The sequence below is a fragment of the Globicephala melas genome, chromosome 5 (genome assembly GCF_963455315.2).
Source record: "Globicephala melas chromosome 5, mGloMel1.2, whole genome shotgun sequence".
NCBI lineage: Eukaryota > Metazoa > Chordata > Mammalia > Artiodactyla > Delphinidae > Globicephala > Globicephala melas.
In genome coordinates, this window is record NC_083318.1 from 87,801,925 (window position 1) to 87,829,635 (window position 27,711).

A 27,711-nucleotide genomic window follows, 5' to 3' on the forward strand; every position below is an offset into this window, starting at 1 on the left:
TCCAGACGCTTTACAAACACTCTCCCCACTTGGAGAGTCAGTGCCTTTAACCTCCTGTTTGGCCCAGTTTGCAATTTCTGCGGAAAATGAACAGGAAGAAGGAAAACCAATAAGAGACTAGCTGGAGGTGTCTGGAAGGGCAAATTCAACTCTCACTTCCCACCAGTAAGAGGAATTAACCAAAGGCTCAGCGTGCCATGCCAGAACCACACTAGGGCCTGAAGCATTCCTGCGGTGTTGTGGCCAGCCTACAAGAAAGCGAGTTAAAGAAAGGAGCTCAGGGGCACTGTCATTCACAAACCTGCAGAGTTATAAATGACAGCTATCGTCCAAAAATATATTGAAGTAAGGCTGCCAAGAGGACTTGAAAGCGGGGCAGAATTGCAGGAAACCGATTTCAGGAGGTAGACTGGAATTGCATGTAAAGCATAGGAAAAGAGGCAGAACGTCCACAATGATGCACTTGGCCAAAAAGGGCGTATGCGTTTTTTCCTGAATATATTCAGGAAAAAACGCATACGCCCTTTTTGGCCAACCAAGCAAGCTTGCAAAGGAAACTTGCACTACAATGAAGTCTCACTGCCCCCCGGTCAAAAGGGCCATCTGAAAAAAGTGTAAAATCCAGAAAGGCAGGACAGGCCATGGAGAACTGGGAGCCTTGTTATGCTGATGGGCGGGATGTAAATTGCCAACAGCCACTCTGGAGAAGTGTATGGTGTTTCCTGAAACATCTAAAAAACAAAGCAACAGAGCCTAGGGCACTTCCACTTATGGCCCTATAGCTTAGGGAAATTAAAATCAAAAAGACACAGCCACCCCAATGTTTGGGACGGCTCTGTTTACAAGAACCTCGTTTACGGTACAAGTTCAATATCACAGAAAGCAAAAAATGGATAAAAAATTTGTGGTACTTACGTACTATGCAATATCACTCAGCAATGAAATCTATGTCATCAGGCCCGTAGCAGCATAATGAGAGGATTCAGGTACGATGATTCTAAGTGAAATAAGTCACACAGAAAAAGAAACATCATAAGATATCACTACTACACGGAATGTAAACTTGGCTACCCAGGAACTGAATTACAAAACAGAACAGGGTCTCAAATGTAGAAAACCAACTTATGCTTGCTTAAGGGGAAAGGTGAGTTGGGGTGCTGCATAAAACCAGAGATTGAAATTAGCACAGATACCGTTCCATAAGCCAAATATGTAATAGACAAGAGCTACTCCTTGCTCAACGAAGTGGACTCTACACCCCGTATTAAACGCCTAAGAATATACCTGAATAGTAAGAATCTTAAAACCTATGGATTTATATGTCTCCAAAAGAGAATCAAGCGTGTGTACAGCAGCATAAACGCAGCAGTGATAGGATTGGTGAGGTTCGGTGAGCAAATGCAGACCCTTTGAAGTCATATTGCATGGTACCCATTCCATGTGTCTCAACTCTCCAGGTTTAAGGGATTCTTCCTTCAGCTAAAACATGCATGTGGAACCCAGAGTATGATCTACCGTGTGATCGGGAAACGTGTTCAAATGTGTCAGTTTTCATCCCCTGGTACTCGGGTGCAACATTCCAGACGCTTTACAAACACTCTTCCCACTTGGAGAGTCAGTGCCTTTAACCTCCTGTTTGGCCCAGTTTGCAATTTCTGTGGAAAATGAACAGGAAGAAGGAAAACCAATAAGAGACTAGCTGGAGGTGTCTGGAAGGGCAAATTCAACTCTCACTTCCCACCAGTAAGAGGAATTAACCAAAGGCTCAGCGTGCCATGCCAGAACCACACTAGGGCCTGAAGCATTCCTGCGGTGTTGTGGCCAGCCTACAAGAAAGCGAGTTAAAGAAAGGAGCTCAGGGGCACTGTCATTCACAAACCTGCAGAGTTATAAATGACAGCTATCGTCCAAAAATATATTGAAGTAAGGCTGCCAAGAGGACTTGAAAGCGGGGCAGAATTGCAGGAAACCGATTTCAGGAGGTAGACTGGAATTGCATGTAAAGCATAGGAAGAGAGGCAGAACGTCCATAATGATGCACTTGGCCAAAAAGGGCGTATGCGTTTTTTCCTGAATATATTCAGGAAAAAACGCATACGCACTTTTTGGCCAACCAAGCAAGCTTGCAAAGGAAACTTGCACTACAATGAAGTCTCACTGCCCCCCGGTCAAAAGGGCCATCTGAAAAAAGTGTAAAATCCAGAAAGGCAGGACAGGCCATGGAGAACTGGGAGCCTTGTTATGCTCATGGGCGGGATGTAAATTGCCAACAGCCACTCTGGAGAAGTGTATGGTGTTTCCTGAAACATCTAAAAAACAAAGCAACAGAGCCTAGGGCACTTCCACTTATGGTCCTATAGCTTAGGGAAATTAAAATCAAAAAGACACAGCCACCCCAATGTTTGGGACGGCTCTGTTTACAAGAACCTCGTTTACAGTACAAGTTCAATATCACAGATAGTGAAAAATGGATAAAGAAGTTGTGGGACTTACGTACAATACAATACCACTCAGCAATGAAATCTATGTCATCAGGCCCATAGCAGCATAATGAGTGGATTCAGGTACGATGATTCTAAGTGAAATAAGTCACAGAGAAAAAGAAACATCATAAGATATCACTACTACACGGCATGTAAACTTGGCTACACAGGAACTGAATTACAAAACAGAACAGGGTCTCAAACGTAGAAAACCACCTTATGCTTGCTTAAGGGGAAAGGTGAGTTGGGGTGCTGCATAAAACCAGAGATTGAAATTAGCACAGATACCGTTCCATAAGGCAAATATATAATAGACAAGAGTTGCTCCTGCTCAACGAAGTGGACTCTACACCCCATATTAAACGCCTAAGAATATACCTGACTAGTAAGAATCTTAAAACCTATGGATTTATATGTCTCCAAAAGAGAATCAAGCGTGTGTACAGCGGCATAAACGCAGCAGTGATAGGATTGGTGAGGATCGGTGAGCAAATGCACACCCTTTGAAGTCATATTGCATGGTACCCATTCCATGGGTCTCAACTCTCCAGGTTTAAGGGATTCTTCCTTCAGCTAAAACATGCATGTGGAACCCAGAGTATGATCTACCGTGTGATCGGGAAACGTGTTCAAATGTGTCAGTTTTCATCCCCTGGTACTCGGGTGCAACATTCCAGACGCTTTACAAACACTCTCCCCACTTGGAGAGTCAGTGCCTTTAACCTCCTGTTTGGCCCAGTTTGCAATTTCTGCGGAAAATGAACAGGAAGAAGGAAAACCAATAAGAGACTAGCTGCAGGTGTCTGGAAGGGCAAATTCAACTCTCACTTCCCACCAGTAAGAGGAATTAACCAAAGGCTCAGCGTGCCATGCCAGAACCACACTAGGGCCTGAAGCATTCCTGCGGTGTTGTGGCCAGCCTACAAGAAAGCGAGTTAAAGAAAGGAGCTCAGGGGCACTGTCATTCACAAACCTGCAGAGTTATAAATGACAGTTATCGTCCAAAAATATATTGAAGTAAGGCTGCCAAGAGGACTTGAAAGTGGGGCAGAATTGCAGGAAACCGATTTCAGGAGGTAGACTGGAATTGCATGTAAAGCATAGGAAAAGAGGCAGAACGTCCATAATGATGCACTTGGCCAAAAAGGGCGTATGCGTTTTTTCCTGAATATATTCAGGAAAAAACGCATACGCCCTTTTTGGCCAACCAAGCAAGCTTGCAAAGGAAACTTGCACTACAATGAAGTCTCACTGCCCCCCGGTCAAAAGGGCCATCTGAAAAAAGTGTAAAATCCAGAAAGGCAGGACAGGCCATGGAGAACTGGGAGCCTTGTTATGCTCATGGGCGGGATGTAAATTGCCAACAGCCACTCTGGAGAAGTGTATGGTGTTTCCTGAAACATCTAAAAAACAAAGCAACAGAGCCTAGGGCACTTCCACTTATGGTCCTATAGCTTAGGGAAATTAAAATCAAAAAGACACAGCCACCCCAATGGTTGGGACGGCTCTGTTTACAAGAACCTCGTTTACAGTACAAGTTCAATATCACAGATAGTGAAAAATGGATAAAGAAGTTGTGGGACTTACGTACAATACAATACCACTCAGCAATGAAATCTATGTCATCAGGCCCATAGCAGCATAATGAGTGGATTCAGGTACGATGATTCTAAGTGAAATAAGTCACAGAGAAAAAGAAACATCATAAGATATCACTACTACACGGCATGTAAACTTGGCTACACAGGAACTGAATTACAAAACAGAACAGGGTCTCAAATGTAGAAAACCACCTTATGCTTGCTTAAGGGGAAAGGTGAGTTGGGGTGCTGCATAAAACCAGAGATTGAAATTAGCACAGATACCGTTCCATAAGGCAAATATATAATAGACAAGAGTTGCTCCTTGCTCAACGAAGTGGACTCTACACCCCATATTAAACGCCTAAGAATATACCTGACTAGTAAGAATCTTAAAACCTATGGATTTATATGTCTCCAAAAGAGAATCAAGCGTGTGTACAGCGGCATAAAGGCAGCAGTGATAGGATTGGTGAGGTTCGGTGAGCAAATGCAGACCCTTTGAAGTCATATTGCATGGTACCCATTCCATGGGTCTCAACTCTCCAGGTTTAAGGGATTCTTCCTTCAGCTAAAACATGCATGTGGAACCCAGAGTATGATCTACCGTGTGATCGGGAAACGTGTTCAAATGTGTCAGTTTTCATCCCCTGGTACTCGGGTGCAACATTCCAGACGCTTTACAAACACTCTCCCCACTTGGAGAGTCAGTGCCTTTAACCTCCTGTTTGGCCCAGTTTGCAATTTCTGCGGAAAATGAACAGGAAGAAGGAAAACCAATAAGAGACTAGCTGGAGGTGTCTGGAAGGGCAAAATCAACTCTCACTTCCCACCAGTAAGAGGAATTAACCAAAGGCTCAGGGTGCCATGCCAGAACCACACTAGGGCCTGAAGCATTCCTGCGGTGTTGTGGCCAGCCTACAAGAAAGCGAGTTAAAGAAAGGAGCTCAGGGGCACTGTCATTCACAAACCTGCAGAGTTATAAATGACAGCTATCGTCCAAAAATATATTGAAGTAAGGCTGCCAAGAGGACTTGAAAGCGGGGCAGAATTGCAGGAAACCGATTTCAGGAGGTAGACTGGAATTGCATGTAAAGCATAGGAAAAGAGGCAGAACGTCCACAATGATGCACTTGGCCAAAAAGGGCGTATGCGTTTTCTCCTGAATATATTCAGGAAAAAACGCATACGCCCTTTTTGGCCAACCAAGCAAGCTTGCAAAGGAAACTTGCACTACAATGAAGTCTCACTGCCCCCCGGTCAAAAGGGCCATCTGAAAAAAGTGTAAAATCCAGAAAGGCAGGACAGGCCATGGAGAACTGGGAGCCTTGTTATGCTGATGGGCGGGATGTAAATTGCCAACAGCCACTCTGGAGAAGTGTATGGTGTTTCCTGAAACATCTAAAAAACAAAGCAACAGAGCCTAGGGCACTTCCACTTATGGCCCTATAGCTTAGGGAAATTAAAATCAAAAAGACACAGCCACCCCAATGTTTGGGACGGCTCTGTTTACAAGAACCTCGTTTACGGTACAAGTTCAATATCACAGAAAGCAAAAAATGGATAAAAAAGTTGTGGTACTTACGTACTATGCAATATCACTCAGCAATGAAATCTATGTCATCAGGCCCGTAGCAGCATAATGAGAGGATTCAGGTACGATGATTCTAAGTAAAATAAGTCACACAGAAAAAGAAACATCATAAGATATCACTACTACACGGCATGTAAACTTGGCTACACAGGAACTGAATTACAAAACAGAACAGGGTCTCAAACGTAGAAAACCACCTTATGCTTGCTTAAGGGGAAAGGTGAGTTGGGGTGCTGCATAAAACCAGAGATTGAAATTAGCACAGATACCGTTCCATAAGCCAAATATGTAATAGACAAGAGATACTCCTTGCTCAACGAAGTGGACTCTACACCCCGTATTAAACGCCTAAGAATATACCTGAATAGTAAGAATCTTAAAACCTATGGATTTATATGTCTCCGAAAGAGAATCAAGTGTGTGTACAGCGGCATAAACGCAGCAGTGATAGGATTGGTGAGGATCGGTGAGCAAATGCACACCCTTTGAAGTCATATTGCATGGTACCCATTCCATGGGTCTCAACTCTCCAGGTTTAAGGGATTCTTCCTTCAGCTAAAACATGCATGTGGAACCCAAAGTATGATCTACCGTGTGATCGGGAAACGTGTTCAAATGTGTCAGTTTTCATCCCCTGGTACTCGGGTGCAACATTCCAGACGCTTTACAAACACTCTCCCCACTTGGAGAGTCAGTGCCTTTAACCTCCTGTTTGGCCCAGTTTGCAATTTCTGCGGAAAATGAACAGGAAGAAGGAAAACCAATAAGAGACTAGCTGGAGGTGTCTGGAAGGGCAAATTCAACTCTCACTTCCCACCAGTAAGAGGAATTAACCAAAGGCTCAGCGTGCCATGCCAGAACCACACTAGGGCCTGAAGCATTCCTGCGGTGTTGTGGCCAGCCTACAAGAAAGCGAGTTAAAGAAAGGAGCTCAGGGGCACTGTCATTCACAAACCTGCAGAGTTATAAATGACAGCTATCGTCCAAAAATATATTGAAGTAAGGCTGCCAAGAGGACTTGAAAGCGGGGCAGAATTGCAGGAAACCGATTTCAGGAGGTAGACTGGAATTGCATGTAAAGCATAGGAAAAGAGGCAGAACGTCCATAATGATGCACTTGGCCAAAAAGGGCGTATGCGTTTTTTCCTGAATATATTCAGGAAAAAACGCATACGCCCTTTTTGGCCAACCAAGCAAGCTTGCAAAGGAAACTTGCACTACAATGAAGTCTCACTGCCCCCCGGTCAAAAGGGCCATCTGAAAAAAGTGTAAAATCCAGAAAGGCAGGACAGGCCATGGAGAACTGGGAGCCTTGTTATGCTGATGGGCGGGATGTAAATTGCCAACAGCCACTCTGGAGAAGTGTATGGTGTTTCCTGAAACATCTAAAAAACAAAGCAACAGAGCCTAGGGCACTTCCACTTATGGTCCTATAGCTTAGGGAAATTAAAATCAAAAAGACACAACCACCCCAATGTTTGGGACGGCTCTGTTTACAAGAACCTCGTTTACAGTACAAGTTCAATATCACAGATAGTGAAAAATGGATAAAGAAGTTGTGGGACTTACGTACAATACAATACCACTCAGCAATGAAATCTATGTCATCAGGCCCATAGCAGCATAATGAGTGGATTCAGGTACGATGATTCTAAGTGAAATAAGTCACAGAGAAAAAGAAACATCATAAGATATCACTACTACACGGCATGTAAACTTGGCTACACAGGAACTGAATTACAAAACAGAACAGGGTCTCAAACGTAGAAAACCACCTTATGCTTGCTTAAGGGGAAAGGTGAGTTGGGGTGCTGCATAAAACCAGAGATTGAAATTAGCACAGATACCGTTCCATAAGGCAAACATATAATAGACAAGAGTTGCTCCTTGCTCAACGAAGTGGACTCTACACCCCATATTAAACGCCTAAGAATATACCTGACTAGTAAGAATCTTAAAACCTATGGATTTATATGTCTCCAAAAGAGAATCAAGCATGTGTACAGCGGCATAAACGCAGCAGTGATAGGATTGGTGAGGTTCGGTGAGCAAATGCAGACCCTTTGAAGTCATATTGCATGGTACCCATTCCATGGGTCTCAACTCTCCAGGTTTAAGGGATTCTTCCTTCAGCTAAAACATGCATGTGGAACCCAGAGTATGATCTACCGTGTGATCGGGAAACGTGTTCAAATGTGTCAGTTTTCATCCCCTGGTACTCGGGTGCAACATTCCAGACGCTTTACAAACACTCTCCCCACTTGGAGAGTCAGTGCCTTTAACCTCCTGTTTGGCCCAGTTTGCAATTTCTGCGGAAAATGAACAGGAAGAAGGAAAACCAATAAGAGACTAGCTGGAGGTGTCTGGAAGGGCAAATTCAACTCTCACTTCCCACCAGTAAGAGGAATTAACCAAAGGCTCAGCGTGCCATGCCAGAACCACACTAGGGCCTGAAGCATTCCTGCGGTGTTGTGGCCAGCCTACAAGAAAGCGAGTTAAAGAAAGGAGCTCAGGGGCACTGTCATTCACAAACCTGCAGAGTTATAAATGACAGCTATCGTCCAAAAATATATTGAAGTAAGGCTGCCAAGAGGACTTGAAAGCGGGGCAGAATTGCAGGAAACCGATTTCAGGAGGTAGACTGGAATTGCATGTAAAGCATAGGAAAAGAGGCAGAACGTCCATAATGATGCACTTGGCCAAAAAGGGCGTATGCGTTTTTTCCTGAATATATTCAGGAAAAAACGCATACGCCCTTTTTGGCCAACCAAGCAAGCTTGCAAAGGAAACTTGCACTACAATGAAGTCTCACTGCCCCCCGGTCAAAAGGGCCATCTGAAAAAAGTGTAAAATCCAGAAAGGCAGGACAGGCCATGGAGAACTGGGAGCCTTGTTATGCTCATGGGCGGGATGTAAATTGCCAACAGCCACTCTGGAGAAGTGTATGGTGTTTCCTGAAACATCTAAAAAACAAAGCAACAGAGCCTAGGGCACTTCCACTTATGGTCCTATAGCTTAGGGAAATTAAAATCAAAAAGACACAGCCACCCCAATGTTTGGGACGGCTCTGTTTACAAGAACCTCGTTTACAGTACAAGTTCAATATCACAGATAGTGAAAAATGGATAAAGAAGTTGTGGGACTTACGTACAATACAATACCACTCAGCAATGAAATCTATGTCATCAGGCCCATAGCAGCATAATGAGTGGATTCAGGTACGATGATTCTAAGTGAAATAAGTCACAGAGAAAAAGAAACATCATAAGATATCACTACTACACGGCATGTAAACTTGGCTACACAGGAACTGAATTACAAAACAGAACAGGGTCTCAAATGTAGAAAACCAACTTATGCTTGCTTAAGGGGAAAGGTGAGTTGGGGTGCTGCATAAAACCAGAGATTGAAATTAGCACAGATACCGTTCCATAAGCCAAATATGTAATAGACAAGAGCTACTCCTTGCTCAACGAAGTGGACTCTACACCCCGTATTAAACGCCTAAGAATATACCTGAATAGTAAGAATCTTAAAACCTATGGATTTATATGTCTCCAAAAGAGAATCAAGCATGTGTACAGCGGCATAAACGCAGCAGTGATAGGATTGGTGAGGTTCGGTGAGCAAATGCAGACCCTTTGAAGTCATATTGCATGGTACCCATTCCATGGGTCTCACGTCTCCAGGTTTAAGGGATTCTTCCTTCAGCTAAAACATGCATGTGGAACCCAGAGTATGATCTACCGTGTGATCGGGAAACGTGTTCAAATGTGTCAGTTTTCATCCCCTGGTACTCGGGTGCAACATTCCAGACGCTTTACAAACACTCTCCCCACTTGGAGAGTCAGTGCCTTTAACCTCCTGTTTGGCCCAGTTTGCAATTTCTGCGGAAAATGAACAGGAAGAAGGAAAACCAATAAGAGACTAGCTGGAGGTGTCTGGAAGGGCAAATTCAACTCTCACTTCCCACCAGTAAGAGGAATTAACCAAAGGCTCAGCGTGCCATGCCAGAACCACACTAGGGCCTGAAGCATTCCTGCGGTGTTGTGGCCAGCCTACAAGAAAGCGAGTTAAAGAAAGGAGCTCAGGGGCACTGTCATTCACAAACCTGCAGAGTTATAAATGACAGCTATCGTCCAAAAATATATTGAAGTAAGGCTGCCAAGAGGACTTGAAAGCGGGGCAGAATTGCAGGAAACCGATTTCAGGAGGTAGACTGGAATTGCATGTAAAGCATAGGAAAAGAGGCAGAACGTCCACAATGATGCACTTGGCCAAAAAGGGCGTATGCGTTTTTTCCTGAATATATTCAGGAAAAAACGCATACGCCCTTTTTGGCCAACCAAGCAAGCTTGCAAAGGAAACTTGCACTACAATGAAGTCTCACTGCCCCCCGGTCAAAAGGGCCATCTGAAAAAAGTGTAAAATCCAGAAAGGCAGGACAGGCCATGGAGAACTGGGAGCCTTGTTATGCTGATGGGCGGGATGTAAATTGCCAACAGCCACTCTGGAGAAGTGTATGGTGTTTCCTGAAACATCTAAAAAACAAAGCAACAGAGCCTAGGGCACTTCCACTTATGGCCCTATAGCTTAGGGAAATTAAAATCAAAAAGACACAGCCACCCCAATGTTTGGGACGGCTCTGTTTACAAGAACCTCGTTTACGGTACAAGTTCAATATCACAGAAAGCAAAAAATGGATAAAAAAGTTGTGGTACTTACGTACTATGCAATATCACTCAGCAATGAAATCTATGTCATCAGGCCCGTAGCAGCATAATGAGAGGATTCAGGTACGATGATTCTAAGTGAAATAAGTCACAGAGAAAAAGAAACATCATAAGATATCACTACTACACGGAATGTAAACTTGGCTACCCAGGAACTGAATTACAAAACAGAACAGGGTCTCAAACGTAGAAAACCACCTTATGCTTGCTTAAGGGGAAAGGTGAGTTGGGGTGCTGCATAAAACCAGAGATTGAAATTAGCACAGATACCGTTCCATAAGCCAAATATGTAATAGACAAGAGCTACTCCTTGCTCAACGAAGTGGACTCTACACCCCGTATTAAACGCCTAAGAATATACCTGAATAGTAAGAATCTTAAAACCTATGGATTTATATGTCTCCGAAAGAGAATCAAGTGTGTGTACAGCGGCATAAACGCAGCAGTGATAGGATTGGTGAGGATCGGTGAGCAAATGCACACCCTTTGAAGTCATATTGCATGGTACCCATTCCATGGGTCTCAACTCTCCAGGTTTAAGGGATTCTTCCTTCAGCTAAAACATGCATGTGGAACCCAGAGTATGATCTACCGTGTGATCGGGAAACGTGTTCAAATGTGTCAGTTTTCATCCCCTGGTACTCGGGTGCAACATTCCAGACGCTTTACAAACACTCTCCCCACTTGGAGAGTCAGTGCCTTTAACCTCCTGTTTGGCCCAGTTTGCAATTTCTGCGGAAAATGAACAGGAAGAAGGAAAACCAATAAGAGACTAGCTGGAGGTGTCTGGAAGGGCAAATTCAACTCTCACTTCCCACCAGTAAGAGGAATTAACCAAAGGCTCAGCGTGCCATGCCAGAACCACACTAGGGCCTGAAGCATTCCTGCGGTGTTGTGGCCAGCCTACAAGAAAGCGAGTTAAAGAAAGGAGCTCAGGGGCACTGTCATTCACAAACCTGCAGAGTTATAAATGACAGCTATCGTCCAAAAATATATTGAAGTAAGGCTGCCAAGAGGACTTGAAAGCGGGGCAGAATTGCAGGAAACCGATTTCAGGAGGTAGACTGGAATTGCATGTAAAGCATAGGAAAAGAGGCAGAACGTCCATAATGATGCACTTGGCCAAAAAGGGCGTATGCGTTTTTTCCTGAATATATTCAGGAAAAAACGCATACGCCCTTTTTGGCCAACCAAGCAAGCTTGCAAAGGAAACTTGCACTACAATGAAGTCTCACTGCCCCCCGGTCAAAAGGGCCATCTGAAAAAAGTGTAAAATCCAGAAAGGCAGGACAGGCCATGGAGAACTGGGAGCCTTGTTATGCTCATGGGCGGGATGTAAATTGCCAACAGCCTCTCTGGAGAAGTGTATGGTGTTTCCTGAAACATCTAAAAAACAAAGCAACAGAGCCTAGGGCACTTCCACTTATGGTCCTATAGCTTAGGGAAATTAAAATCAAAAAGACACAACCACCCCAATGTTTGGGACGGCTCTGTTTACAAGAACCTCGTTTACGGTACAAGTTCAATATCACATAAAGCAAAAAATGGATAAAAAAGTTGTGGTACTTACGTACTATGCAATATCACTCAGCAATGAAATCTATGTCATCAGGCCCGTAGCAGCATAATGAGAGGATTCAGGTACGATGATTCTAAGTGAAATAAGTCACACAGAAAAAGAAACATCATAAGATATCACTACTACACGGAATGTAAACTTGGCTACCCAGGAACTGAATTACAAAACAGAACAGGGTCTCAAATGTAGAAAACCAACTTATGCTTGCTTAAGGGGAAAGGTGAGTTGGGGTGCTGCATAAAACCAGAGATTGAAATTAGCACAGATACCGTTCCATAAGCCAAATATGTAATAGACAAGAGCTACTCCTTGCTCAACGAAGTGGACTCTACACCCCGTATTAAACGCCTAAGAATATACCTGAATAGTAAGAATCTTATAACCTATGGATTTATATGTCTCCAAAAGAGAATCAAGCGTGTGTACAGCGGCATAAACGCAGCAGTGATAGGATTGGTGAGGTTCGGTGAGCAAATGCAGACCCTTTGAAGTCATATTGCATGGTACCCATTCCATGTGTCTCAACTCTCCAGGTTTAAGGGATTCTTCCTTCAGCTAAAACATGCATGTGGAACCCAGAGTATGATCTACCGTGTGATCGGGAAACGTGTTCAAATGTGTCAGTTTTCATCCCCTGGTACTCGGGTGCAACATTCCAGACGCTTTACAAACACTCTTCCCACTTGGAGAGTCAGTGCCTTTAACCTCCTGTTTGGCCCAGTTTGCAATTTCTGTGGAAAATGAACAGGAAGAAGGAAAACCAATAAGAGACTAGCTGGAGGTGTCTGGAAGGGCAAATTCAACTCTCACTTCCCACCAGTAAGAGGAATTAACCAAAGGCTCAGCGTGCCATGCCAGAACCACACTAGGGCCTGAAGCATTCCTGCGGTGTTGTGGCCAGCCTACAAGAAAGCGAGTTAAAGAAAGGAGCTCAGGGGCACTGTCATTCACAAACCTGCAGAGTTATAAATGACAGCTATCGTCCAAAAATATATTGAAGTAAGGCTGCCAAGAGGACTTGAAAGCGGGGCAGAATTGCAGGAAACCGATTTCAGGAGGTAGACTGGAATTGCATGTAAAGCATAGGAAAAGAGGCAGAACGTCCATAATGATGCACTTGGCCAAAAAGGGCGTATGCGTTTTTTCCTGAATATATTCAGGAAAAAACGCATACGCCCTTTTTGGCCAACCAAGCAAGCTTGCAAAGGAAACTTGCACTACAATGAAGTCTCACTGCCCCCCGGTCAAAAGGGCCATCTGAAAAAAGTGTAAAATCCAGAAAGGCAGGACAGGCCATGGAGAACTGGGAGCCTTGTTATGCTCATGGGCGGGATGTAAATTGCCAACAGCCACTCTGGAGAAGTGTATGGTGTTTCCTGAAACATCTAAAAAACAAAGCAACAGAGCCTAGGGCACTTCCACTTATGGTCCTATAGCTTAGGGAAATTAAAATCAAAAAGACACAGCCACCCCAATGTTTGGGACAGCTCTGTTTACAAGAACCTCGTTTACAGTACAAGTTCAATATCACAGATAGTGAAAAATGGATAAAGAAGTTGTGGGACTTACGTACAATACAATACCACTCAGCAATGAAATCTATGTCATCAGGCCCATAGCAGCATAATGAGTGGATTCAGGTACGATGATTCTAAGTGAAATAAGTCACAGAGAAAAAGAAACATCATAAGATATCACTACTACACGGCATGTAAACTTGGCTACACAGGAACTGAATTACAAAACAGAACAGGGTCTCAAACGTAGAAAACCACCTTATGCTTGCTTAAGGGGAAAGGTGAGTTGGGGTGCTGCATAAAACCAGAGATTGAAATTAGCACAGATACCGTTCCATAAGGCAAATATATAATAGACAAGAGTTGCTCCTGCTCAACGAAGTGGACTCTACACCCCATATTAAACGCCTAAGAATATACCTGACTAGTAAGAATCTTAAAACCTATGGATTTATATGTCTCCAAAAGAGAATCAAGCGTGTGTACAGCGGCATAAACGCAGCAGTGATAGGATTGGTGAGGATCGGTGAGCAAATGCACACCCTTTGAAGTCATATTGCATGGTACCCATTCCATGGGTCTCAACTCTCCAGGTTTAAGGGATTCTTCCTTCAGCTAAAACATGCATGTGGAACCCAGAGTATGATCTACCGTGTGATCGGGAAACGTGTTCAAATGTGTCAGTTTTCATCCCCTGGTACTCGGGTGCAACATTCCAGACGCTTTACAAACACTCTCCCCACTTGGAGAGTCAGTGCCTTTAACCTCCTGTTTGGCCCAGTTTGCAATTTCTGCGGAAAATGAACAGGAAGAAGGAAAACCAATAAGAGACTAGCTGGAGGTGTCTGGAAGGGCAAATTCAACTCTCACTTCCCACCAGTAAGAGGAATTAACCAAAGGCTCAGCGTGCCATGCCAGAACCACACTAGGGCCTGAAGCATTCCTGCGGTGTTGTGGCCAGCCTACAAGAAAGCGAGTTAAAGAAAGGAGCTCAGGGGCACTGTCATTCACAAACCTGCAGAGTTATAAATGACAGCTATCGTCCAAAAATATATTGAAGTAAGGCTGCCAAGAGGACTTGAAAGTGGGGCAGAATTGCAGGAAACCGATTTCAGGAGGTAGACTGGAATTGCATGTAAAGCATAGGAAAAGAGGCAGAACGTCCATAATGATGCACTTGGCCAAAAAGGGCGTAGGCGTTTTTTCCTGAATATATTCAGGAAAAAACGCATACGCCCTTTTTGGCCAACCAAGCAAGCTTGCAAAGGAAACTTGCACTACAATGAAGTCTCACTGCCCCCCGGTCAAAAGGGCCATCTGAAAAAAGTGTAAAATCCAGAAAGGCAGGACAGGCCATGGAGAACTGGGAGCCTTGTTATGCTCATGGGCGGGATGTAAATTGCCAACAGCCACTCTGGAGAAGTGTATGGTGTTTCCTGAAACATCTAAAAAACAAAGCAACAGAGCCTAGGGCACTTCCACTTATGGTCCTATAGCTTAGGGAAATTAAAATCAAAAAGACACAGCCATCCCAATGTTTGGGACACCTCTGTTTACAAGAACCTCGTTTACAGTACAAGTTCAATATCACAGATAGTGAAAAATGGATAAAGAAGTTGTGGGACTTACGTACAATACAATACCACTCAGCAATGAAATCTATGTCATCAGGCCCATAGCAGCATAGTGAGTGGATTCAGGTACGATGATTCTAAGTGAAATAAGTCACAGAGAAAAAGAAACATCATAAGATATCACTACTACACGGCATGTAAACTTGGCTACACAGGAACTGAATTACAAAACAGAACAGGGTCTCAAACGTAGAAAACCACCTTATGCTTGCTTAAGGGGAAAGGTGAGTTGGGGTGCTGCATAAAACCAGAGATTGAAATTAGCACAGATACCGTTCCATAAGGCAAATATATAATAGACAAGAGTTGCTCCTGCTCAACGAAATGGACTCTACACCCCATATTAAACGCCTAAGAATATACCTGACTAGTAAGAATCTTAAAACCTATGGATTTATATGTCTCCAAAAGAGAATCAAGCGTGTGTACAGCGGCATAAACGCAGCAGTGATAGGATTGGTGAGGTTCGGTGAGCAAATGCAGACCCTTTGAAGTCATATTGCATGGTACCCATTCCATGGGTCTCAACTCTCCAGGTTTAAGGGATTCTTCCTTCAGCTAAAACATGCATGTGGAACCCAGAGTATGATCTACCGTGTGATCGGGAAACGTGTTCAAATGTGTCAGTTTTCATCCCCTGGTACTCGGGTGCAACATTCCAGACGCTTTACAAACACTCTCCCCACTTGGAGAGTCAGTGCCTTTAACCTCCTGTTTGGCCCAGTTTGCAATTTCTGCGGAAAATGAACAGGAAGAAGGAAAACCAATAAGAGACTAGCTGGAGGTGTCTGGAAGGGCAAATTCAACTCTCACTTCCCACCAGTAAGAGGAATTAACCAAAGGCTCAGCGTGCCATGCCAGAACCACACTAGGGCCTGAAGCATTCCTGCGGTGTTGTGGCCAGCCTACAAGAAAGCGAGTTAAAGAAAGGAGCTCAGGGGCACTGTCATTCACAAACCTGCAGAGTTATAAATGACAGCTATCGTCCAAAAATATATTGAAGTAAGGCTGCCAAGAGGACTTGAAAGCGGGGCAGAATTGCAGGAAACCGATTTCAGGAGGTAGACTGGAATTGCATGTAAAGCATAGGAAAAGAGGCAGAACGTCCACAATGATGCACTTGGCCAAAAAGGGCGTATGCGTTTTTTCCTGAATATATTCAGGAAAAAACGCATACGCCCTTTTTGGCCAACCAAGCAAGCTTGCAAAGGAAACTTGCACTACAATGAAGTCTCACTGCCCCCCGGTCAAAAGGGCCATCTGAAAAAAGTGTAAAATCCAGAAAGGCAGGACAGGCCATGGAGAACTGGGAGCCTTGTTATGCTGATGGGCGGGATGTAAATTGCCAACAGCCACTCTGGAGAAGTGTATGGTGTTTCCTGAAACATCTAAAAAACAAAGCAACAGAGCCTAGGGCACTTCCACTTATGGCCCTATAGCTTAGGGAAATTAAAATCAAAAAGACACAGCCACCCCAATGTTTGGGACGGCTCTGTTTACAAGAACCTCGTTTACGGTACAAGTTCAATATCACAGAAAGCAAAAAATGGATAAAAAATTTGTGGTACTTACGTACTATGCAATATCACTCAGCAATGAAATCTATGTCATCAGGCCCGTAGCAGCATAATGAGAGGATTCAGGTACGATGATTCTAAGTGAAATAAGTCACACAGAAAAAGAAACATCATAAGATATCACTACTACACGGAATGTAAACTTGGCTACCCAGGAACTGAATTACAAAACAGAACAGGGTCTCAAATGTAGAAAACCAACTTATGCTTGCTTAAGGGGAAAGGTGAGTTGGGGTGCTGCATAAAACCAGAGATTGAAATTAGCACAGATACCGTTCCATAAGCCAAATATGTAATAGACAAGAGCTACTCCTTGCTCAACGAAGTGGACTCTACACCCCGTATTAAACGCCTAAGAATATACCTGAATAGTAAGAATCTTAAAACCTATGGATTTATATGTCTCCAAAAGAGAATCAAGCGTGTGTACAGCAGCATAAACGCAGCAGTGATAGGATTGGTGAGGTTCGGTGAGCAAATGCAGACCCTTTGAAGTCATATTGCATGGTACCCATTCCATGTGTCTCAACTCTCCAGGTTTAAGGGATTCTTCCTTCAGCTAAAACATGCATGTGGAACCCAGAGTATGATCTACCGTGTGATCGGGAAACGTGTTCAAATGTGTCAGTTTTCATCCCCTGGTACTCGGGTGCAACATTCCAGACGCTTTACAAACACTCTTCCCACTTGGAGAGTCAGTGCCTTTAACCTCCTGTTTGGCCCAGTTTGCAATTTCTGTGGAAAATGAACAGGAAGAAGGAAAACCAATAAGAGACTAGCTGGAGGTGTCTGGAAGGGCAAATTCAACTCTCACTTCCCACCAGTAAGAGGAATTAACCAAAGGCTCAGCGTGCCATGCCAGAACCACACTAGGGCCTGAAGCATTCCTGCGGTGTTGTGGCCAGCCTACAAGAAAGCGAGTTAAAGAAAGGAGCTCAGGGGCACTGTCATTCACAAACCTGCAGAGTTATAAATGACAGCTATCGTCCAAAAATATATTGAAGTAAGGCTGCCAAGAGGACTTGAAAGCGGGGCAGAATTGCAGGAAACCGATTTCAGGAGGTAGACTGGAATTGCATGTAAAGCATAGGAAGAGAGGCAGAACGTCCATAATGATGCACTTGGCCAAAAAGGGCGTATGCGTTTTTTCCTGAATATATTCAGGAAAAAACGCATACGCACTTTTTGGCCAACCAAGCAAGCTTGCAAAGGAAACTTGCACTACAATGAAGTCTCACTGCCCCCCGGTCAAAAGGGCCATCTGAAAAAAGTGTAAAATCCAGAAAGGCAGGACAGGCCATGGAGAACTGGGAGCCTTGTTATGCTCATGGGCGGGATGTAAATTGCCAACAGCCACTCTGGAGAAGTGTATGGTGTTTCCTGAAACATCTAAAAAACAAAGCAACAGAGCCTAGGGCACTTCCACTTATGGTCCTATAGCTTAGGGAAATTAAAATCAAAAAGACACAGCCACCCCAATGTTTGGGACGGCTCTGTTTACAAGAACCTCGTTTACAGTACAAGTTCAATATCACAGATAGTGAAAAATGGATAAAGAAGTTGTGGGACTTACGTACAATACAATACCACTCAGCAATGAAATCTATGTCATCAGGCCCATAGCAGCATAATGAGTGGATTCAGGTACGATGATTCTAAGTGAAATAAGTCACAGAGAAAAAGAAACATCATAAGATATCACTACTACACGGCATGTAAACTTGGCTACACAGGAACTGAATTACAAAACAGAACAGGGTCTCAAACGTAGAAAACCACCTTATGCTTGCTTAAGGGGAAAGGTGAGTTGGGGTGCTGCATAAAACCAGAGATTGAAATTAGCACAGATACCGTTCCATAAGGCAAATATATAATAGACAAGAGTTGCTCCTGCTCAACGAAGTGGACTCTACACCCCATATTAAACGCCTAAGAATATACCTGACTAGTAAGAATCTTAAAACCTATGGATTTATATGTCTCCAAAAGAGAATCAAGCGTGTGTACAGCGGCATAAACGCAGCAGTGATAGGATTGGTGAGGATCGGTGAGCAAATGCACACCCTTTGAAGTCATATTGCATGGTACCCATTCCATGGGTCTCAACTCTCCAGGTTTAAGGGATTCTTCCTTCAGCTAAAACATGCATGTGGAACCCAGAGTATGATCTACCGTGTGATCGGGAAACGTGTTCAAATGTGTCAGTTTTCATCCCCTGGTACTCGGGTGCAACATTCCAGACGCTTTACAAACACTCTCCCCACTTGGAGAGTCAGTGCCTTTAACCTCCTGTTTGGCCCAGTTTGCAATTTCTGCGGAAAATGAACAGGAAGAAGGAAAACCAATAAGAGACTAGCTGCAGGTGTCTGGAAGGGCAAATTCAACTCTCACTTCCCACCAGTAAGAGGAATTAACCAAAGGCTCAGCGTGCCATGCCAGAACCACACTAGGGCCTGAAGCATTCCTGCGGTGTTGTGGCCAGCCTACAAGAAAGCGAGTTAAAGAAAGGAGCTCAGGGGCACTGTCATTCACAAACCTGCAGAGTTATAAATGACAGTTATCGTCCAAAAATATATTGAAGTAAGGCTGCCAAGAGGACTTGAAAGTGGGGCAGAATTGCAGGAAACCGATTTCAGGAGGTAGACTGGAATTGCATGTAAAGCATAGGAAAAGAGGCAGAACGTCCATAATGATGCACTTGGCCAAAAAGGGCGTATGCGTTTTTTCCTGAATATATTCAGGAAAAAACGCATACGCCCTTTTTGGCCAACCAAGCAAGCTTGCAAAGGAAACTTGCACTACAATGAAGTCTCACTGCCCCCCGGTCAAAAGGGCCATCTGAAAAAAGTGTAAAATCCAGAAAGGCAGGACAGGCCATGGAGAACTGGGAGCCTTGTTATGCTCATGGGCGGGATGTAAATTGCCAACAGCCACTCTGGAGAAGTGTATGGTGTTTCCTGAAACATCTAAAAAACAAAGCAACAGAGCCTAGGGCACTTCCACTTATGGTCCTATAGCTTAGGGAAATTAAAATCAAAAAGACACAGCCACCCCAATGGTTGGGACGGCTCTGTTTACAAGAACCTCGTTTACAGTACAAGTTCAATATCACAGATAGTGAAAAATGGATAAAGAAGTTGTGGGACTTACGTACAATACAATACCACTCAGCAATGAAATCTATGTCATCAGGCCCATAGCAGCATAATGAGTGGATTCAGGTACGATGATTCTAAGTGAAATAAGTCACAGAGAAAAAGAAACATCATAAGATATCACTACTACACGGCATGTAAACTTGGCTACACAGGAACTGAATTACAAAACAGAACAGGGTCTCAAATGTAGAAAACCACCTTATGCTTGCTTAAGGGGAAAGGTGAGTTGGGGTGCTGCATAAAACCAGAGATTGAAATTAGCACAGATACCGTTCCATAAGGCAAATATATAATAGACAAGAGTTGCTCCTTGCTCAACGAAGTGGACTCTACACCCCATATTAAACGCCTAAGAATATACCTGACTAGTAAGAATCTTAAAACCTATGGATTTATATGTCTCCAAAAGAGAATCAAGCGTGTGTACAGCGGCATAAAGGCAGCAGTGATAGGATTGGTGAGGTTCGGTGAGCAAATGCAGACCCTTTGAAGTCATATTGCATGGTACCCATTCCATGGGTCTCAACTCTCCAGGTTTAAGGGATTCTTCCTTCAGCTAAAACATGCATGTGGAACCCAGAGTATGATCTACCGTGTGATCGGGAAACGTGTTCAAATGTGTCAGTTTTCATCCCCTGGTACTCGGGTGCAACATTCCAGACGCTTTACAAACACTCTCCCCACTTGGAGAGTCAGTGCCTTTAACCTCCTGTTTGGCCCAGTTTGCAATTTCTGCGGAAAATGAACAGGAAGAAGGAAAACCAATAAGAGACTAGCTGGAGGTGTCTGGAAGGGCAAAATCAACTCTCACTTCCCACCAGTAAGAGGAATTAACCAAAGGCTCAGGGTGCCATGCCAGAACCACACTAGGGCCTGAAGCATTCCTGCGGTGTTGTGGCCAGCCTACAAGAAAGCGAGTTAAAGAAAGGAGCTCAGGGGCACTGTCATTCACAAACCTGCAGAGTTATAAATGACAGCTATCGTCCAAAAATATATTGAAGTAAGGCTGCCAAGAGGACTTGAAAGCGGGGCAGAATTGCAGGAAACCGATTTCAGGAGGTAGACTGGAATTGCATGTAAAGCATAGGAAAAGAGGCAGAACGTCCACAATGATGCACTTGGCCAAAAAGGGCGTATGCGTTTTCTCCTGAATATATTCAGGAAAAAACGCATACGCCCTTTTTGGCCAACCAAGCAAGCTTGCAAAGGAAACTTGCACTACAATGAAGTCTCACTGCCCCCCGGTCAAAAGGGCCATCTGAAAAAAGTGTAAAATCCAGAAAGGCAGGACAGGCCATGGAGAACTGGGAGCCTTGTTATGCTGATGGGCGGGATGTAAATTGCCAACAGCCACTCTGGAGAAGTGTATGGTGTTTCCTGAAACATCTAAAAAACAAAGCAACAGAGCCTAGGGCACTTCCACTTATGGCCCTATAGCTTAGGGAAATTAAAATCAAAAAGACACAGCCACCCCAATGTTTGGGACGGCTCTGTTTACAAGAACCTCGTTTACGGTACAAGTTCAATATCACAGAAAGCAAAAAATGGATAAAAAAGTTGTGGTACTTACGTACTATGCAATATCACTCAGCAATGAAATCTATGTCATCAGGCCCGTAGCAGCATAATGAGAGGATTCAGGTACGATGATTCTAAGTAAAATAAGTCACACAGAAAAAGAAACATCATAAGATATCACTACTACACGGCATGTAAACTTGGCTACACAGGAACTGAATTACAAAACAGAACAGGGTCTCAAACGTAGAAAACCACCTTATGCTTGCTTAAGGGGAAAGGTGAGTTGGGGTGCTGCATAAAACCAGAGATTGAAATTAGCACAGATACCGTTCCATAAGCCAAATATGTAATAGACAAGAGATACTCCTTGCTCAACGAAGTGGACTCTACACCCCGTATTAAACGCCTAAGAATATACCTGAATAGTAAGAATCTTAAAACCTATGGATTTATATGTCTCCGAAAGAGAATCAAGTGTGTGTACAGCGGCATAAACGCAGCAGTGATAGGATTGGTGAGGATCGGTGAGCAAATGCACACCCTTTGAAGTCATATTGCATGGTACCCATTCCATGGGTCTCAACTCTCCAGGTTTAAGGGATTCTTCCTTCAGCTAAAACATGCATGTGGAACCCAAAGTATGATCTACCGTGTGATCGGGAAACGTGTTCAAATGTGTCAGTTTTCATCCCCTGGTACTCGGGTGCAACATTCCAGACGCTTTACAAACACTCTCCCCACTTGGAGAGTCAGTGCCTTTAACCTCCTGTTTGGCCCAGTTTGCAATTTCTGCGGAAAATGAACAGGAAGAAGGAAAACCAATAAGAGACTAGCTGGAGGTGTCTGGAAGGGCAAATTCAACTCTCACTTCCCACCAGTAAGAGGAATTAACCAAAGGCTCAGCGTGCCATGCCAGAACCACACTAGGGCCTGAAGCATTCCTGCGGTGTTGTGGCCAGCCTACAAGAAAGCGAGTTAAAGAAAGGAGCTCAGGGGCACTGTCATTCACAAACCTGCAGAGTTATAAATGACAGCTATCGTCCAAAAATATATTGAAGTAAGGCTGCCAAGAGGACTTGAAAGCGGGGCAGAATTGCAGGAAACCGATTTCAGGAGGTAGACTGGAATTGCATGTAAAGCATAGGAAAAGAGGCAGAACGTCCATAATGATGCACTTGGCCAAAAAGGGCGTATGCGTTTTTTCCTGAATATATTCAGGAAAAAACGCATACGCCCTTTTTGGCCAACCAAGCAAGCTTGCAAAGGAAACTTGCACTACAATGAAGTCTCACTGCCCCCCGGTCAAAAGGGCCATCTGAAAAAAGTGTAAAATCCAGAAAGGCAGGACAGGCCATGGAGAACTGGGAGCCTTGTTATGCTGATGGGCGGGATGTAAATTGCCAACAGCCACTCTGGAGAAGTGTATGGTGTTTCCTGAAACATCTAAAAAACAAAGCAACAGAGCCTAGGGCACTTCCACTTATGGTCCTATAGCTTAGGGAAATTAAAATCAAAAAGACACAACCACCCCAATGTTTGGGACGGCTCTGTTTACAAGAACCTCGTTTACAGTACAAGTTCAATATCACAGATAGTGAAAAATGGATAAAGAAGTTGTGGGACTTACGTACAATACAATACCACTCAGCAATGAAATCTATGTCATCAGGCCCATAGCAGCATAATGAGTGGATTCAGGTACGATGATTCTAAGTGAAATAAGTCACAGAGAAAAAGAAACATCATAAGATATCACTACTACACGGCATGTAAACTTGGCTACACAGGAACTGAATTACAAAACAGAACAGGGTCTCAAACGTAGAAAACCACCTTATGCTTGCTTAAGGGGAAAGGTGAGTTGGGGTGCTGCATAAAACCAGAGATTGAAATTAGCACAGATACCGTTCCATAAGGCAAATATATAATAGACAAGAGTTGCTCCTTGCTCAACGAAGTGGACTCTACACCCCATATTAAACGCCTAAGAATATACCTGACTAGTAAGAATCTTAAAACCTATGGATTTATATGTCTCCAAAAGAGAATCAAGCATGTGTACAGCGGCATAAACGCAGCAGTGATAGGATTGGTGAGGTTCGGTGAGCAAATGCAGACCCTTTGAAGTCATATTGCATGGTACCCATTCCATGGGTCTCAACTCTCCAGGTTTAAGGGATTCTTCCTTCAGCTAAAACATGCATGTGGAACCCAGAGTATGATCTACCGTGTGATCGGGAAACGTGTTCAAATGTGTCAGTTTTCATCCCCTGGTACTCGGGTGCAACATTCCAGACGCTTTACAAACACTCTCCCCACTTGGAGAGTCAGTGCCTTTAACCTCCTGTTTGGCCCAGTTTGCAATTTCTGCGGAAAATGAACAGGAAGAAGGAAAACCAATAAGAGACTAGCTGGAGGTGTCTGGAAGGGCAAATTCAACTCTCACTTCCCACCAGTAAGAGGAATTAACCAAAGGCTCAGCGTGCCATGCCAGAACCACACTAGGGCCTGAAGCATTCCTGCGGTGTTGTGGCCAGCCTACAAGAAAGCGAGTTAAAGAAAGGAGCTCAGGGGCACTGTCATTCACAAACCTGCAGAGTTATAAATGACAGCTATCGTCCAAAAATATATTGAAGTAAGGCTGCCAAGAGGACTTGAAAGCGGGGCAGAATTGCAGGAAACCGATTTCAGGAGGTAGACTGGAATTGCATGTAAAGCATAGGAAAAGAGGCAGAACGTCCATAATGATGCACTTGGCCAAAAAGGGCGTATGCGTTTTTTCCTGAATATATTCAGGAAAAAACGCATACGCCCTTTTTGGCCAACCAAGCAAGCTTGCAAAGGAAACTTGCACTACAATGAAGTCTCACTGCCCCCCGGTCAAAAGGGCCATCTGAAAAAAGTGTAAAATCCAGAAAGGCAGGACAGGCCATGGAGAACTGGGAGCCTTGTTATGCTCATGGGCGGGATGTAAATTGCCAACAGCCACTCTGGAGAAGTGTATGGTGTTTCCTGAAACATCTAAAAAACAAAGCAACAGAGCCTAGGGCACTTCCACTTATGGTCCTATAGCTTAGGGAAATTAAAATCAAAAAGACACAGCCACCCCAATGTTTGGGACGGCTCTGTTTACAAGAACCTCGTTTACAGTACAAGTTCAATATCACAGATAGTGAAAAATGGATAAAGAAGTTGTGGGACTTACGTACAATACAATACCACTCAGCAATGAAATCTATGTCATCAGGCCCATAGCAGCATAATGAGTGGATTCAGGTACGATGATTCTAAGTGAAATAAGTCACAGAGAAAAAGAAACATCATAAGATATCACTACTACACGGCATGTAAACTTGGCTACACAGGAACTGAATTACAAAACAGAACAGGGTCTCAAATGTAGAAAACCAACTTATGCTTGCTTAAGGGGAAAGGTGAGTTGGGGTGCTGCATAAAACCAGAGATTGAAATTAGCACAGATACCGTTCCATAAGCCAAATATGTAATAGACAAGAGCTACTCCTTGCTCAACGAAGTGGACTCTACACCCCGTATTAAACGCCTAAGAATATACCTGAATAGTAAGAATCTTAAAACCTATGGATTTATATGTCTCCAAAAGAGAATCAAGCATGTGTACAGCGGCATAAACGCAGCAGTGATAGGATTGGTGAGGTTCGGTGAGCAAATGCAGACCCTTTGAAGTCATATTGCATGGTACCCATTCCATGGGTCTCACGTCTCCAGGTTTAAGGGATTCTTCCTTCAGCTAAAACATGCATGTGGAACCCAGAGTATGATCTACCGTGTGATCGGGAAACGTGTTCAAATGTGTCAGTTTTCATCCCCTGGTACTCGGGTGCAACATTCCAGACGCTTTACAAACACTCTCCCCACTTGGAGAGTCAGTGCCTTTAACCTCCTGTTTGGCCCAGTTTGCAATTTCTGCGGAAAATGAACAGGAAGAAGGAAAACCAATAAGAGACTAGCTGGAGGTGTCTGGAAGGGCAAATTCAACTCTCACTTCCCACCAGTAAGAGGAATTAACCAAAGGCTCAGCGTGCCATGCCAGAACCACACTAGGGCCTGAAGCATTCCTGCGGTGTTGTGGCCAGCCTACAAGAAAGCGAGTTAAAGAAAGGAGCTCAGGGGCACTGTCATTCACAAACCTGCAGAGTTATAAATGACAGCTATCGTCCAAAAATATATTGAAGTAAGGCTGCCAAGAGGACTTGAAAGCGGGGCAGAATTGCAGGAAACCGATTTCAGGAGGTAGACTGGAATTGCATGTAAAGCATAGGAAAAGAGGCAGAACGTCCACAATGATGCACTTGGCCAAAAAGGGCGTATGCGTTTTTTCCTGAATATATTCAGGAAAAAACGCATACGCCCTTTTTGGCCAACCAAGCAAGCTTGCAAAGGAAACTTGCACTACAATGAAGTCTCACTGCCCCCCGGTCAAAAGGGCCATCTGAAAAAAGTGTAAAATCCAGAAAGGCAGGACAGGCCATGGAGAACTGGGAGCCTTGTTATGCTGATGGGCGGGATGTAAATTGCCAACAGCCACTCTGGAGAAGTGTATGGTGTTTCCTGAAACATCTAAAAAACAAAGCAACAGAGCCTAGGGCACTTCCACTTATGGCCCTATAGCTTAGGGAAATTAAAATCAAAAAGACACAGCCACCCCAATGTTTGGGACGGCTCTGTTTACAAGAACCTCGTTTACGGTACAAGTTCAATATCACAGAAAGCAAAAAATGGATAAAAAAGTTGTGGTACTTACGTACTATGCAATATCACTCAGCAATGAAATCTATGTCATCAGGCCCGTAGCAGCATAATGAGAGGATTCAGGTACGATGATTCTAAGTGAAATAAGTCACAGAGAAAAAGAAACATCATAAGATATCACTACTACACGGAATGTAAACTTGGCTACCCAGGAACTGAATTACAAAACAGAACAGGGTCTCAAATGTAGAAAACCAACTTATGCTTGCTTAAGGGGAAAGGTGAGTTGGGGTGCTGCATAAAACCAGAGATTGAAATTAGCACAGATACCGTTCCATAAGGCAAATATGTAATAGACAAGAGCTACTCCTTGCTCAACGAAGTGGACTCTACACCCCGTATTAAACGCCTAAGAATATACCTGACTAGTAAGAATCTTAAAACCTATGGATTTATATGTCTCCAAAAGAGAATCAAGCGTGTGTACAGCGGCATAAAGGCAGCAGTGATAGGATTGGTGAGGTTCGGTGAGCAAATGCAGACCCTTTGAAGTCATATTGCATGGTACCCATTCCATGGGTCTCAACTCTCCAGGTTTAAGGGATTCTTCCTTCAGCTAAAACATGCATGTGGAACCCAGAGTATGATCTACCGTGTGATCGGGAAACGTGTTCAAATGTGTCAGTTTTCATCCCCTGGTACTCGGGTGCAACATTCCAGACGCTTTACAAACACTCTCCCCACTTGGAGAGTCAGTGCCTTTAACCTCCTGTTTGGCCCAGTTTGCAATTTCTGCGGAAAATGAACAGGAAGAAGGAAAACCAATAAGAGACTAGCTGGAGGTGTCTGGAAGGGCAAAATCAACTCTCACTTCCCACCAGTAAGAGGAATTAACCAAAGGCTCAGGGTGCCATGCCAGAACCACACTAGGGCCTGAAGCATTCCTGCGGTGTTGTGGCCAGCCTACAAGAAAGCGAGTTAAAGAAAGGAGCTCAGGGGCACTGTCATTCACAAACCTGCAGAGTTATAAATGACAGCTATCGTCCAAAAATATATTGAAGTAAGGCTGCCAAGAGGACTTGAAAGCGGGGCAGAATTGCAGGAAACCGATTTCAGGAGGTAGACTGGAATTGCATGTAAAGCATAGGAAAAGAGGCAGAACGTCCACAATGATGCACTTGGCCAAAAAGGGCGTATGCGTTTTTTCCTGAATATATTCAGGAAAAAACGCATACGCCCTTTTTGGCCAACCAAGCAAGCTTGCAAAGGAAACTTGCACTACAATGAAGTCTCACTGCCCCCCGGTCAAAAGGGCCATCTGAAAAAAGTGTAAAATCCAGAAAGGCAGGACAGGCCATGGAGAACTGGGAGCCTTGTTATGCTGATGGGCGGGATGTAAATTGCCAACAGCCACTCTGGAGAAGTGTATGGTGTTTCCTGAAACATCTAAAAAACAAAGCAACAGAGCCTAGGGCACTTCCACTTATGGCCCTATAGCTTAGGGAAATTAAAATCAAAAAGACACAGCCACCCCAATGTTTGGGACGGCTCTGTTTACAAGAACCTCGTTTACGGTACAAGTTCAATATCACAGAAAGCAAAAA